At 42.7% G+C, this 12,187-nt stretch overlaps 2 long non-coding RNA genes across 2 annotated transcripts in view; one reads left to right on the top strand and one right to left on the bottom strand.

Annotated features, from left to right (window-relative positions):
- Positions 1–12,187, top strand: part of LOC139836067 (uncharacterized) — a 244,779-nt gene that overhangs the window by 161,018 nt on the left and 71,574 nt on the right. The gene's annotated exons all lie outside the window — the stretch shown is intronic.
- On the bottom strand, positions 4,098–5,518 carry LOC139835216 (uncharacterized). Its single transcript, XR_011750976.1, has 2 exons — positions 5,429–5,518; positions 4,098–4,316 (listed from the first exon to the last, which is right to left on the bottom strand). It is a non-coding gene; the product is annotated as an uncharacterized lncRNA (long non-coding RNA).

Here is a 12,187-nt window from a genome sequence, read left to right as displayed (position 1 = left end):
CATTGTCGAGGAGGATGGCGACCGTCGCCGGAATCCGCGCGCCCAGATCCTCCCAGGATGTCGTTGGCGTCGCACGTGCGCACGCCGCGGGCATCACTGGACACGCGCCGCCTGGCCACCTCGAGCATCCCCTGGCCCCTCCCTCGACAGGTTGAGCATTGCCGCGTCGCCACGAAGCCACCAGACAAGCTTTCGACCGCGACCCGTGACCGCCGCCGCCGGAGACGGAGAAGAAAAGCCGCCGCGGACGCCGCCAGACACGGAAGCAATGCGGCCGCGTTAGGCACCGCCTACCCTACCTGTCGCCACCCAGAGGACCACCGTGACGTCGTGAACACCGCCGCGCCCTCGCCTAGCTCGCTAGACCGCTGGAGATGCCGCGCCCTTGTCGACCTCGCTGCAGCGCCACGGCCATTCTCGCGCCTATAAAAGGACGCCTCGCCTCGACGATTTCTTCACACCGCCGCACTCCCCTCTCCTCCCTCGACCTCCTAGCCACCTCGCCGCTTGACATTTCCCAGTAGCGCCGCCTAATTACAACACCACTGCCCGTGACCGCCGCCGAAGCTCGCCGTCGATTGGAGCCGCCCCCGGAGCTGCCGCCGGTACCAGGAGCTTCGCCGTCGTCGACATCATCATCGAGCATACTGCCCACCCTTGCTGGAGCCTCGGTGAGTGCTCCGACCCCCTAGCGTCGTCGTGCCCGTAACCTTCTCTCGCCGGCGACGACGACGAACGAGCACCGTCCGATCCTGTTCTAATCCAACGCACCACTTTGATCCATACCGTTTCGGGTTTTAAGAGCCACTGACATGCGGGACCCACGCTGTCAGGCGGCCCACTCGCACTGGATGCGCTGATGGGCTGAGCAGGCCGTTAATTTGAAAATCTGGCCCGTTAGAGTTTCCCGCCGGCCCTTTAATTCAAATTAGATTTAATTCAATTCAAACAATTTCAATACTGGCTCCAACTTTGAAAATCCATAGAATCAGTTTGGCTTGGCCAAATTTAACAAATTTCATATTCTTGGAAAGCTACTAAAAAGATATACAATATGCCACTGGTCCCATCTCAAAATTAGTTGTAGAATTAATCTGATAAAAAGATGAAGGCAGGGACTTTTCCCTATTCAAATAATTATTAAAAATTAACCAAAATAGATATTAAGTTAATTCCAACTCCAATAGCTCACATTTGACTTACACTAATTGTTTAGGCAAGAAAATGGTGTGGTCACTTTGCATGATCATGCCCTAGTTTAATTAATGGACAATAGGGCTAGTTTATCTAAGTGATATTGTCCAGAACTGGTATGCAAATCATATGAAGTATTGTACTTCATTTAAATCTTGTCCCAAATGAATTCATGTGATGTTTGGACCCCTGGCCAAACTCTCTTATATGAATTACTTGGAGATTTAAATCAATTGTAGCATTATTAAAAGGTATGAGGTGGTCTACCTCATTTAAATCATTTCCTCAAATGATGATAATGAATGTTTGACTTAGGTCAATATAAGTTCATTGCATGATTGTTTGAGAAATTAAATCTTAAGAAGATTTCAATGAGAGGAAATTATTTCTCAAGAACCCTAGTCATTTACATATTAAATAAAAGGAAATTAAATCTCCTCAAGCAACACAACCAATGCACCCTAATTAGATTAATGTGTGCTTAGAATAGTTTGTGTGAATATATGGGATGTATGGAATAGCCATTGAATTAGTTGAGTGATTATACTCGTATTTAAATTTAGACGCTCGCACCGGAGAGTACCCGAAGGAAGAAGGTTGCTACCAGGAGGAGGAGGAGGAGAACTTTGAGAACTACCAAGGCAAGCTAATATTCTTGCAAAGTGCAAAGCCCTTTGGGGCAAGGCACCATAGTCTTATTTTTTCTTACCATAAGCCTATCCCAAGTTTCTACATTACAAGTTTTACTTGTTGTTTTACAAGAGTTACTTTTATAGTTAACCTTGGTCAAAGTAAAAGAAGTTTACTAGAGTAGTAAAGTTAGTCTCCATCTAGCAAAGCAAGGTAGAACCCCTCATGATTTAGAGCTAGTGCTAATGAAATAAAACTTGACTACTCTAGATGGGAACAATGTGACTTGAATGGAATTTGAAACCTTGGAATGAGGAAGCATTCCATTGAATGATTTTTGAAGGTGAATATGACAAAGAGAAGATGGTGATTTTTGACGAAAATGATGTTGGTTTGAATGCGATACCTTTCCAATATTGAGTACCCCCACAATACCTGATTATGGGTAGGGCTTAACTGGAAATTTATGCATCTTAGTATGGGTTCCCTCTGAACACACATCATAGGGGTTATGCCGAGGCTGCCTCCGTTGTTGAGAAATGTTGTGAATTGAGGTGAATTGTATGGCCAAGCCCTTTGCAGTTCCCAGGTTGACAGTTGGTCTTCACTGGGAGGCCAAGCTCATGGGGAGAGGTGCTCATACTAGGATTTGTAAGTGAAAGGTTATGGTTGATGATCCGCGTACTGTGTTACGATGATTCGGGGTAATCCCGACGGATGAAATCAAATGTTGTGACACAAGTGTGCAACCTCTGCAGAGTGTCAATCTATTTGAATAGCCGCGTCCATGGATACGGACGGTTGGAAAGGCCATACAGTTTCCGATGTCAAATTCTTGAAAATGATGGTGAAATGAATTGTGAAGTGGTGAATTGAATTGAAATCACCACTTGAATGGTGGGAATGACACTAATGTTCCCACTTGAGTTAGTTAGCACTTGAATAAGGTTTTTACTCAAATACTTGTGAACTAAAATTGGCTTTATGCAAATAAACTAGAGTTTAGCAAACCTTACTAGAAATGTCTAGCACTTACACTAGTATTAGTTTGCGAGTACTTGAAGTACTAACGGCTTTGTCCCTGGCTATTCAAATGGCCAGAGTATGAAGATGAACAAGGAGATGACCAGCAGGACGCCTACGACAACTAGGAGTCTTCCGACGTCAAGCGTTGGCCTGTGGACTAGAGAGTCCTTGTATCTTACGCTTCCGCTATGAACTTGTGTTTGTTCGTTGATCAATAGATCAACTATTCGTGTAATATGGATGATGTGATTCCAATTGTAAGACAATATGGTTTGTAATGAATGATGACTGTGATACTTAACTATTATGCCTCGCAACAACAATATTCCTGGGATTGCGATGTATGACATAATAGGCATCCGGACTTAAAAATCCGGGTGTTGACAATGCTAACCCTAGGGAGACAAAGCTCAAAGTAGTGTTTAAGCTTAATTCAAGTCTAAGGGGTGAAGGAGGGGTCCAGGTTGTTTATATAGGCCTACATGGCCAGCAAGGCGGAAAGGTACATAAGTGGTTAACTTAGGCAGTTTGGTGGGGAATTCCCGTCGGATCCGGTCCTGAGGCCGGTCAGACCGGGCCTCGGACCGGACGGTCCGGTCATGGGGCCGATCGACCGGGCGCCAACCGGAAATGTCGCAGATCTCCGTCCGGTTGGCCCCCGGTACGACGCCCGGTCATGACCGAGGGGGATCCGGTTTGGCGCCCGGTTGACCGGGCCTGGGACCGGATGGTCCGATCGTGGGGCCGGTCGACCGGGTCCTAGGCCGGCCAGCTTCCTCTCTTCCTTCGATCGCTTCGAGTGATGTCGGGTCCAGCTTCGTGCTCATCTCCAAGTCCCGCTGCTCCTCTCCTTCCCTTGACCATGGTGTGTCCTCCTCTCCGGGGTCTTGATGCACCTTGTACCTAATGACACAAAGCACGTCGGCATGAGGTAGCATTCCATCCAAAGGGGTATCGAGATCAAGGGTGGTGAGGAGCGAGTTCACCTTATCATGTAGCGCTTTAACTCGAGCCTGAGTCATCGGTCCACTTGGGGAACTTGTTGGTCTTGGTGTAGTGTCGTCGGTGAGCGGGGCTACATCAACCAATAGCTGCAACTTCACATTTGTAGGATCAAATGGAGGATGCGGTCATTATACTTGTATAAAAACTTGAAGAAATAAAATTGTTCTGTAGCACCCTACCTTTTAATAAAGGCAAGATACCTGTGTATAGTGCTATTCCCGGGATCACTGATAGCACACACATTACAAAATACAGTAATCATTGCAATAGTATCAAATTACTACATCGTTGATCCAGAGGGTACAACAAAACCTTACAAATTGCATAGTCACATGGACTAGCTCAGAATGAACACAGCAGAAAGTAAATCAGCAATGAGCCTTCATCATCTTCATGTGCCACAGGCAGTCATGTTGGAATGTAGACTCGAGATCCTACCACGTACTTCTCCTCAGAAAATCCTGCACGTTTGAATATGCAGCCCCACGAATGGAGGTCAGTACAATGATGTACTGGCAAATGACACTTATATGGTGGCAGTTTTGGGCATGACTATCTACATGATATTTGGCAAGTGGAGTTTAGGCAAATTTGCATAAAGCCAATTTTATCCTACATTTTATTTAAAACAAAACATTTTGAAAATCTTTGAATGACATTATGAAATCACACCATGGTTAAATCCTCCATGGGTTTTAGAATAATCACATGGTTACATCTCCCATGAGTTTTCAAAGGTTGATACAAAATTTTAAATACATTCAGAAAAGGTGATGAGATTCCTCCGTACATTCCCTGCCTAGAAGCTCAAATTGTCCATAACCGGGGACACGGCTAAGATCTTAGGTTTACTCTCGAGAGGTTGTGCACTTTCACCTTACGACCCACCCTTCCCAAGAGAAGAATGAGACAAGATCTTTCAGAAGAAGGTTTCAACCATACTGGCTAGACCCGTTCCCTTGGCCGTCGCCTCCACCCGCTGTCTAGCCGACAAGTTGGACCTCACAACTTACTTAATCCCGGCAGAGCCCATAATACCATAAGGCTGCACTGGAAGCTAACTAAAACATGGACGACATAGTAATCTCTTTAATCCTGGGTGGCCAACCACAAGTGGAACTCACGAGCTTAAAACCCCTCACAGGTAGTAAACCCCCACACGATCCCCTGGTGAAAACCAGGTGTGCAGTCAAAAGCGACCACTCTACAACATGCGAACTCTCAGGGATTCACCACTTCAGCCAACTAGGGGCGTGGACTTCACCACTTCAGCCTACTAGGGGCGTGGACCTGAGCAGCCGCCCACCATCAACCAATCCACCCAGGTGTTTCTTTAGGGTTGTTAATTTTAAATTTTTAAACACTCACAACCAATAACGAAACAACACTTGGTATTTGATGTTGCAAAGCAAAAATTAAGGCATCCTAGCAATGGGTTCAGGAGTAGGTACACACTACTAGGTTTGCTAAGCATAGCATAATAATTTACTTTTGAAAACAAAATCCTACCATGCATACTAGTTTCAAAACACTAATGCATAATTAAAATAAGTAGGATTTGAATGTCACTTGCCTTTTTGGTAGTCGAAGCGCGTTCACTTCTCTTAATCAAAATACGTGCCTCTCCGTACAAACTATAACATAGAATATAGCACAACATAAACACACCATTCTACAACAATAAAATCAAACCAAGACGACAATCGGAAATTGCTCTATGGTACTAAGGTGTGGTATGAGGTCTGGCTTGTAAGATATGACTCGAAGATATTGAATGAATGTGTCAAATACTTGGAAAGAAAATGATTATCCAAGTTAAGTACTCAGAAGAAAATGATTGACAAGAACCCATGGTCAATTGTTGTTCGCTACTCATGAATGGGAAAAATTGGAATGATCCATGAGATAAATCACATAAGTCTCAAAATGGCGCAACTCAAAATATCATTTAGTAAAGTGTGACAACACTTACTAAGATAGTATGGGTTACACATAGGTTTGGGTATGGATTTGTGATATATTGAATTACTCAATTAACTCATTTGTAAATTGAATAGTTCAATATAAACCAATAAAAATAAGTGTGCATGAGGTGAAATTTGTATGAAAGATATTTAGAAGGATGGTGACTGTTTGGACTCATGATACGTGTGATATGAGGTGGAGTGTATCACACACAAGTATCCAAGGCATACCTAATTGAGATACATTACCATTTACTGAAATAACTCAAATGAATATATGTGAACTAGATGGAGAGGTTTAATGTAGTAAGGATATTGGTTCAAGGTAAATCGCCTAGTGGTATTGGTGTGGATGTGATCATAAGTTTCACCTTCTCAAAATAATCATGTTGAGAAAGGCTTTTAGAAATCGATAATGGATATATACTCAAATTCTCATATTTGAATTTGAATATTTGCAAAGTGATTCAAATATTTGAAAGGCTATTGGATGGAATGCTGTAAAACAAGGCTTATGCAATTGACATAGTGTGACAACATTTATCATAGTAGCACAAGGTTACGCATAGCATTGGATATGAAATAATGATATAGTGAACTACTCAAATAACTCATTTGAAATTCGAATAGTTTGAACTAAGTGGAAGGAATGAATGACCTGAGGTTGGATAGGAATGATATTGGAATTTGGTTCGCGGAGCCTCATGTGTAACAAGAGTTCAACACATGTGATATGGGGTAGAGCATCTCCACTCCACTAGAGCAAGGTAAAATCTAAAATAGGATATGTCACACTTTACTCAAATAACTCAATTGTTATTTGAATAATATGAACTAGACAATCAGATGTAAGCTATGCATGATCTGTGAACATGATAAAGAATTGTAACTGGTCCTGGAAGATGGGTATGAAGGATCAATTTGGCTAAAGGAACTATGTTGAAGCCAGTCATAGGACTGCACTTTTCGCGAAAAGTTATTAGAAAAAGTTCTCCGGATGGAACACCTTTCTACACGGAAGTTGTAGAGAATTCCATTACAAGCGTATCGCCAAAAGAATCTCTCGGAAAAAGTTGGTAATATTTATTTTATAGACGATGTTGCGGAACAAAGGGGTACCGCGAAGATAAGGTGGGCGAAACTGCCACGCAACATGTCTAAGATGATCTACGTGATTTGCCGATTCCAACGGTATAGGTTTTGTCGAAATCCAACATGTAGAACTTAAGATATGAATTTTACAAAACTAGACCTAAGTGGTTAAAGTTCTAATGGTGTACGAAAAGTTGTCCGAACAAGTTGCTCGGATGAAAAAACTTCCTACATGAAAGTTGTAGATGATCTATTTACAAACTCAACGGAAGAACCACTATTCTAAACGGATGTGTAGATCTAAGGAAATAAAATTGCGAAGTTACGTAGAACATCTACAAAAAAGAGCGGAAATAAAATTATAAAAAGAGCGGAAATAAAATTATTACCGGACAAAGGATGCGTTGGATCGCAGCGTTTTCCAAAATAGCGTTACGGATGTTGCATCGCGAAGCTGCGTCGCCAGAGAAGCAGCGCTGCGCCGTGTATGCTGCGCGTGGGAGAGAGAGGAGGCGCCGGGCGCTAGGTGCGTTTAGGGGCTGGCCATTGAAGTGTTTATATAGGCTAGGAGTTGAAAGGATTTTGCTACAGGGAGCGATGTGGGACTAAAAACTTAAGAAAAGCAAAAGCGCGCTGGGTGCGGCTGCTGGCGGCGGCAACGCGTGCTCGCGGCCTCGCGGGGCGAATTGGGCTGGGGGCAGGGTGCTGGGCCGGAGAAAAAAAAAATACTGGGCCGCGGCGCTCGGGCGGCGAAGTATTCGCTGCCGCGCGCGCGCGGGCGGCGCTGGCAGCTGGGCCGGTCGGCTCGGCTGGCCGGCCCGACTCTGTTTTTCTTTTTTCTTTTTTTATACTGAAATTGCAAATACACTTTGGGGCTTCAAATAAAATCGGAAAAATGCAAATAAGGTACCGTTGGATTCATTATGAAAAATGCTTCAATATGAGACTAAATTTGGAACAAAAATATAAACTTGAAAAAAAACCAAAATTTGACATACATGTCTATGTGGCTATAGTGCCTTTTTAGGATTTAATGTTTTCTCAAATAAAATATTTTATAAATTCCAAAACCTCCGAACAAAATAGAGTATTGATTAGAAAACCTTTTGAAACTAAGGTTTATGAAAATCCATTTTTGGAAATTACTTTTAAATATCTTCAAAAGTTTCAATTCTTTGGGAAATTTCAACCAAGTTCAAACAATTAAGCGTTTAATTTATTTTTATTTTTCAATCCAAAATTTAGAAAATTTCGGGATGTGACAGACTACCACCCTTAAAAGAAATCTCGTCCTCGAGATTTGAGAAAGGCTAGAAAGAAAGGGTTTTGAGCTCAGGTCTTCTAATAGGTTCATACTCACTATTGCTTATTTTTCAAACATCTCCGAGGAGATTTCGGAAGTTAACTTTGGGATTTGAAAACTTGACACTAAACTATATGCGGTTATACCATCAACTGTATCCATTCTTATGAGGGTACTCATCCTAGGGGTATTATATTCTACTTGGGTATACTCATGGGAAACTCCTTGTGATACCTTCTCCAAATACCATCTCTTGCGACATCTTGGTGTAAATCCATAATCTAAGGGTACGGCTTCTACCACCCTTAAAAGAAACTTTTGTAGGTAGTCTTAGGTCTTGGGTTTAGGCTAAGTTTATCTTGGATATGACTTGACACTAGGTCATTGTTTGAAAACATATATGGCTCCTAGGCTAGGTGGTTGTTTATTCACATATATTGAACAACATATCTCTTGGTGAATCGAATAGGTTCCTTCAAGACATCCTTCATATTCTTACTTATCGGTGTCATCGACGGTCTTCCGCTATTCTTCATCTAGTGGCTAGATCTTCAAACTAGACGTAGTCCTACGCTTGGCAGCACTTGCCCACTATAAGGGTATAATATTTATCCACCCTAGGGTTTTGGCTTATTCGCCGACATCTCTTGTGTAGGTATGTCTCTCTTGATTCGCAAAGTCAATATTACGAAAGCGAATAATAAGAGTAGTAGGAATGGTGATCAATCCATCCTCACCCAGATTATTACCCCGTATTTAATTTATTGAATCTCGCATTCTAACACTTGGTCAACCTCACAAGTTTGATAAAATTTCTATGGAGAATTGAATCAATGTTTCAATCCCCATTATTGAACTGTTTTTAAAACACCTCTATCGATCCCTAGCTAGGGTTTTGCGGAACTCTTACTCTACTTTTCTTCATCTTGATAGGAAATATCAAGGCTGTTTTCACTACTGTTGTCTTCATGGCGAGTTGCCGAGAAAACATTCTCTGGGTTGGGTATAGATGAGAATAGATAGAAAGGTCTAAAGAAGATTTCCTACCCAACACATCGATTCAAGGAAAATCATTTTACAAACAACATCTAACAAGCATCAAGCAATCTGTTTCAAACACCAACAAATTAGTATGGTCATACCTCAATTTGGTAAGATCAATACTTTCTAATGCTAGCGTCGTTTCAATAAAAAGAAAGCTAATGGTGGTCTGATCTATTTCTGCTTTGGATGTTTCAAGTTTCTATTGTAGTTCTTCGGTGTATCTTCATGTGTTGTGCAGCCTGCATCGAAGTATTTCTTCATGTTCTTCATTGGTCTTCCATGAAACACTTCTTGCGGAGTCGAAGAATATCACATGAATCATCACTCTTCATGCTTCAGGGACATGGCCATTGATGGCGTGTAACTCACACGTTCGTTGGGAACCCCAAGAGGAAGGTATGATGAGCACAGCAGCAAGCTTTCCCTCAGAAAGAAACCAAGGTTTATCGAACCAGGAGGAGCCAAGAAGCACGTTGAAGGTTGATGGCGGCGGGATGTAGTGCGGCGCAACACCAGGGATTCCGGCGCCAACGTGGAACCTGCACAACACAACCAAAGTACTTTGTCCCAACGAAACAGTGAGGTTGTCAATCTCACCGGCTTGCTGTAACAAAGGATTAACCGTATTGTGTGGAAGATGATTGTTTGCAGAAAACAGTAGAACAAGTATTGCAGTAGATTGTATTTCAGTAAAGAGAATTGGACCGGGGTCCACAGTTCACTAGAGGTGTCTCTCCCATAAGACAAACAGCATGTTGGGTGAACAAATTACAGTTGGGCAATTGACAAATAAAGAGGGCATGACCATGCACATACATATCATGATGAGTATAGTGAGATTTAATTGGGCATTACGACAAAGTACATAGACCGCCATCCAACTGCATCTATGCCTAAAAAGTCCACCTTCAGGTTATCATCCGAACCCCCTCCAGTATTAAGTTGCAAAGCAACAGACAATTGCATTAAGTATGGTGCGTAATGTAATCAACAACTACATCCTTAGACATAGCATCAATGTTTTATCCCTAGTGGCAACAGCACAACACAACCTTAGAACTTTCTGTCCACCGTCCTGTGTCAATGCAGGCATGAACCCACTATCCAGCATAAATACTCCCTCTTGGAGTTACAAGCATCTACTTGGCCAGAGCATCTACTAGTAACGGAGAGCATGCAAGATCATAAACAACACATAGATATAACTTTGATAATCAACATAACAAGTATTCTCTATTCATCGGATCCCAACAAACGCAACATATAGAATTACAGATAGATGATCTTGATCATGTTAGGCAGCTCACAAGATCCGACAATGATAGCACAATGGGGAGAAGACAACCATCTAGCTACTGCTATGGACCCATAGTCCAGGGGTAGACTACTCACACATCACACCGGAGGCGACCATGGCGGCGTAGAGTCCTCCGGGAGATGATTCCCCTCTCGGCAGGTGCGGGCGGCGATCTCCTGGATCCCCCGAGATGGGATCGGCGGCGGCGGCGTCTCTGGAAGGTTATCCGTATCGTGGCTCTCGGTACTGGGGGTTTCGTCACGGAGGCTTTAAGTAGGCGGAAGGGCAAGTCAGGAGGGGGCACAGGGGCCCCACACCATAGGCCGGCGCGGCCAGGGGGGGCCGCGCCACCCTAGGGTTTGGCCACCCCGTGGCCCCACTTCGTTTCGTCTTCGGACTTCTGGAAGCTTCGTGGCAAAATAGGCCCCTGGGCGTTGATTTCGTCCAATTCCGAGAATATTTCCTTACTAGGATTTCTGAAACCAAAAACAGCAGAAACAAAGAATCGGCACTTCGGCATCTTGTTAATAGGTTAGTTCCAGAAAATGCACGAATATGACATAAAGTGTGCATAAAACATGTAGATAACATCAATAATGTGGCATGGATCATAAGGAATTATCGATACGTCGGAGACGTATCAGCATCCCCAAGCTTAGTTCTGCTCGTCCCGAGCAGGTAAAACGATAACACAGATAATTTCTAGAGTGACATGCCACCATAATCTTGATCATACTATTTGTAAAGCATATGTAGTGAATGCAGCGATCAAAACAATGTATATGACATGAATAAACAAGTGAATCATAAAGCAAAGACTTTTCATGAATAGCACTTCAAGACAAGCATCAATAAGTCTTGCATAAGAGTTAACTCATAAAGCAATAATTCAAAGTAAAGGTATTGAAGCAACACAAAAGAAGATTAAGTTTCAGCGGTTGCTTTCAACTTGTAACATGTATATCTCATGGATATTGTCAACATAGAGTAATATAATAAGTGCAATATGCAAATATGTAGGAATCAATGCACAGTTCACACAAGTGTTTGCTTCTTGAGGTAGAGAGAAATAGGTAAACTGACTCAACATTGAAAGTAAAAGAATGGTCCTCCATAGAGGAAAAGCATCGATTGCTATATTTGTGCTAGAGCTTTGATTTTGAAAACATGAAACAATTTTGTCAACGGTAGTAATAAAGCATATGTATCATGTAAATTATATCTTATAAGTTGCAAGCCTCATGCATAGTGTACTAATAGTGCCCGCACCTTGTCCTAATTAGCTTGGACTACCGGATCATCACAATGCACATGTTTTGACCAAGTGTCACAAAGGGGTACCTCTATGCCGCCTGTACAAAGGTCTAAGGAGAAAGCTCGCATTGGATTTCTCGCTATTGATTATTCTTCAACTTAGACATCCATACCGGGACAACATAGACAACAGATAATGGACTCCTCTTTTATGCATAAGCATGTAACAACAATTAATAATTTTCTCATTTGAGATTGAGGATATATGTCCAAAACTGAAACTTCCACCATGGATCATGGCTTTAGTTAGCGGCCCAATGTTCTTCTCTAACAATATGCATGCTTAACCATAAGGTGGTAGATCGCTCTTACTTCAGA

Source organism: Lolium perenne, chromosome 2 (genome assembly GCF_019359855.2).
Source record: "Lolium perenne isolate Kyuss_39 chromosome 2, Kyuss_2.0, whole genome shotgun sequence".
NCBI lineage: Eukaryota > Viridiplantae > Streptophyta > Magnoliopsida > Poales > Poaceae > Lolium > Lolium perenne.
The sequence above is the reverse complement of the archived record's forward strand: the minus strand, read 5'-3'. Positions and strand labels throughout refer to the sequence as shown.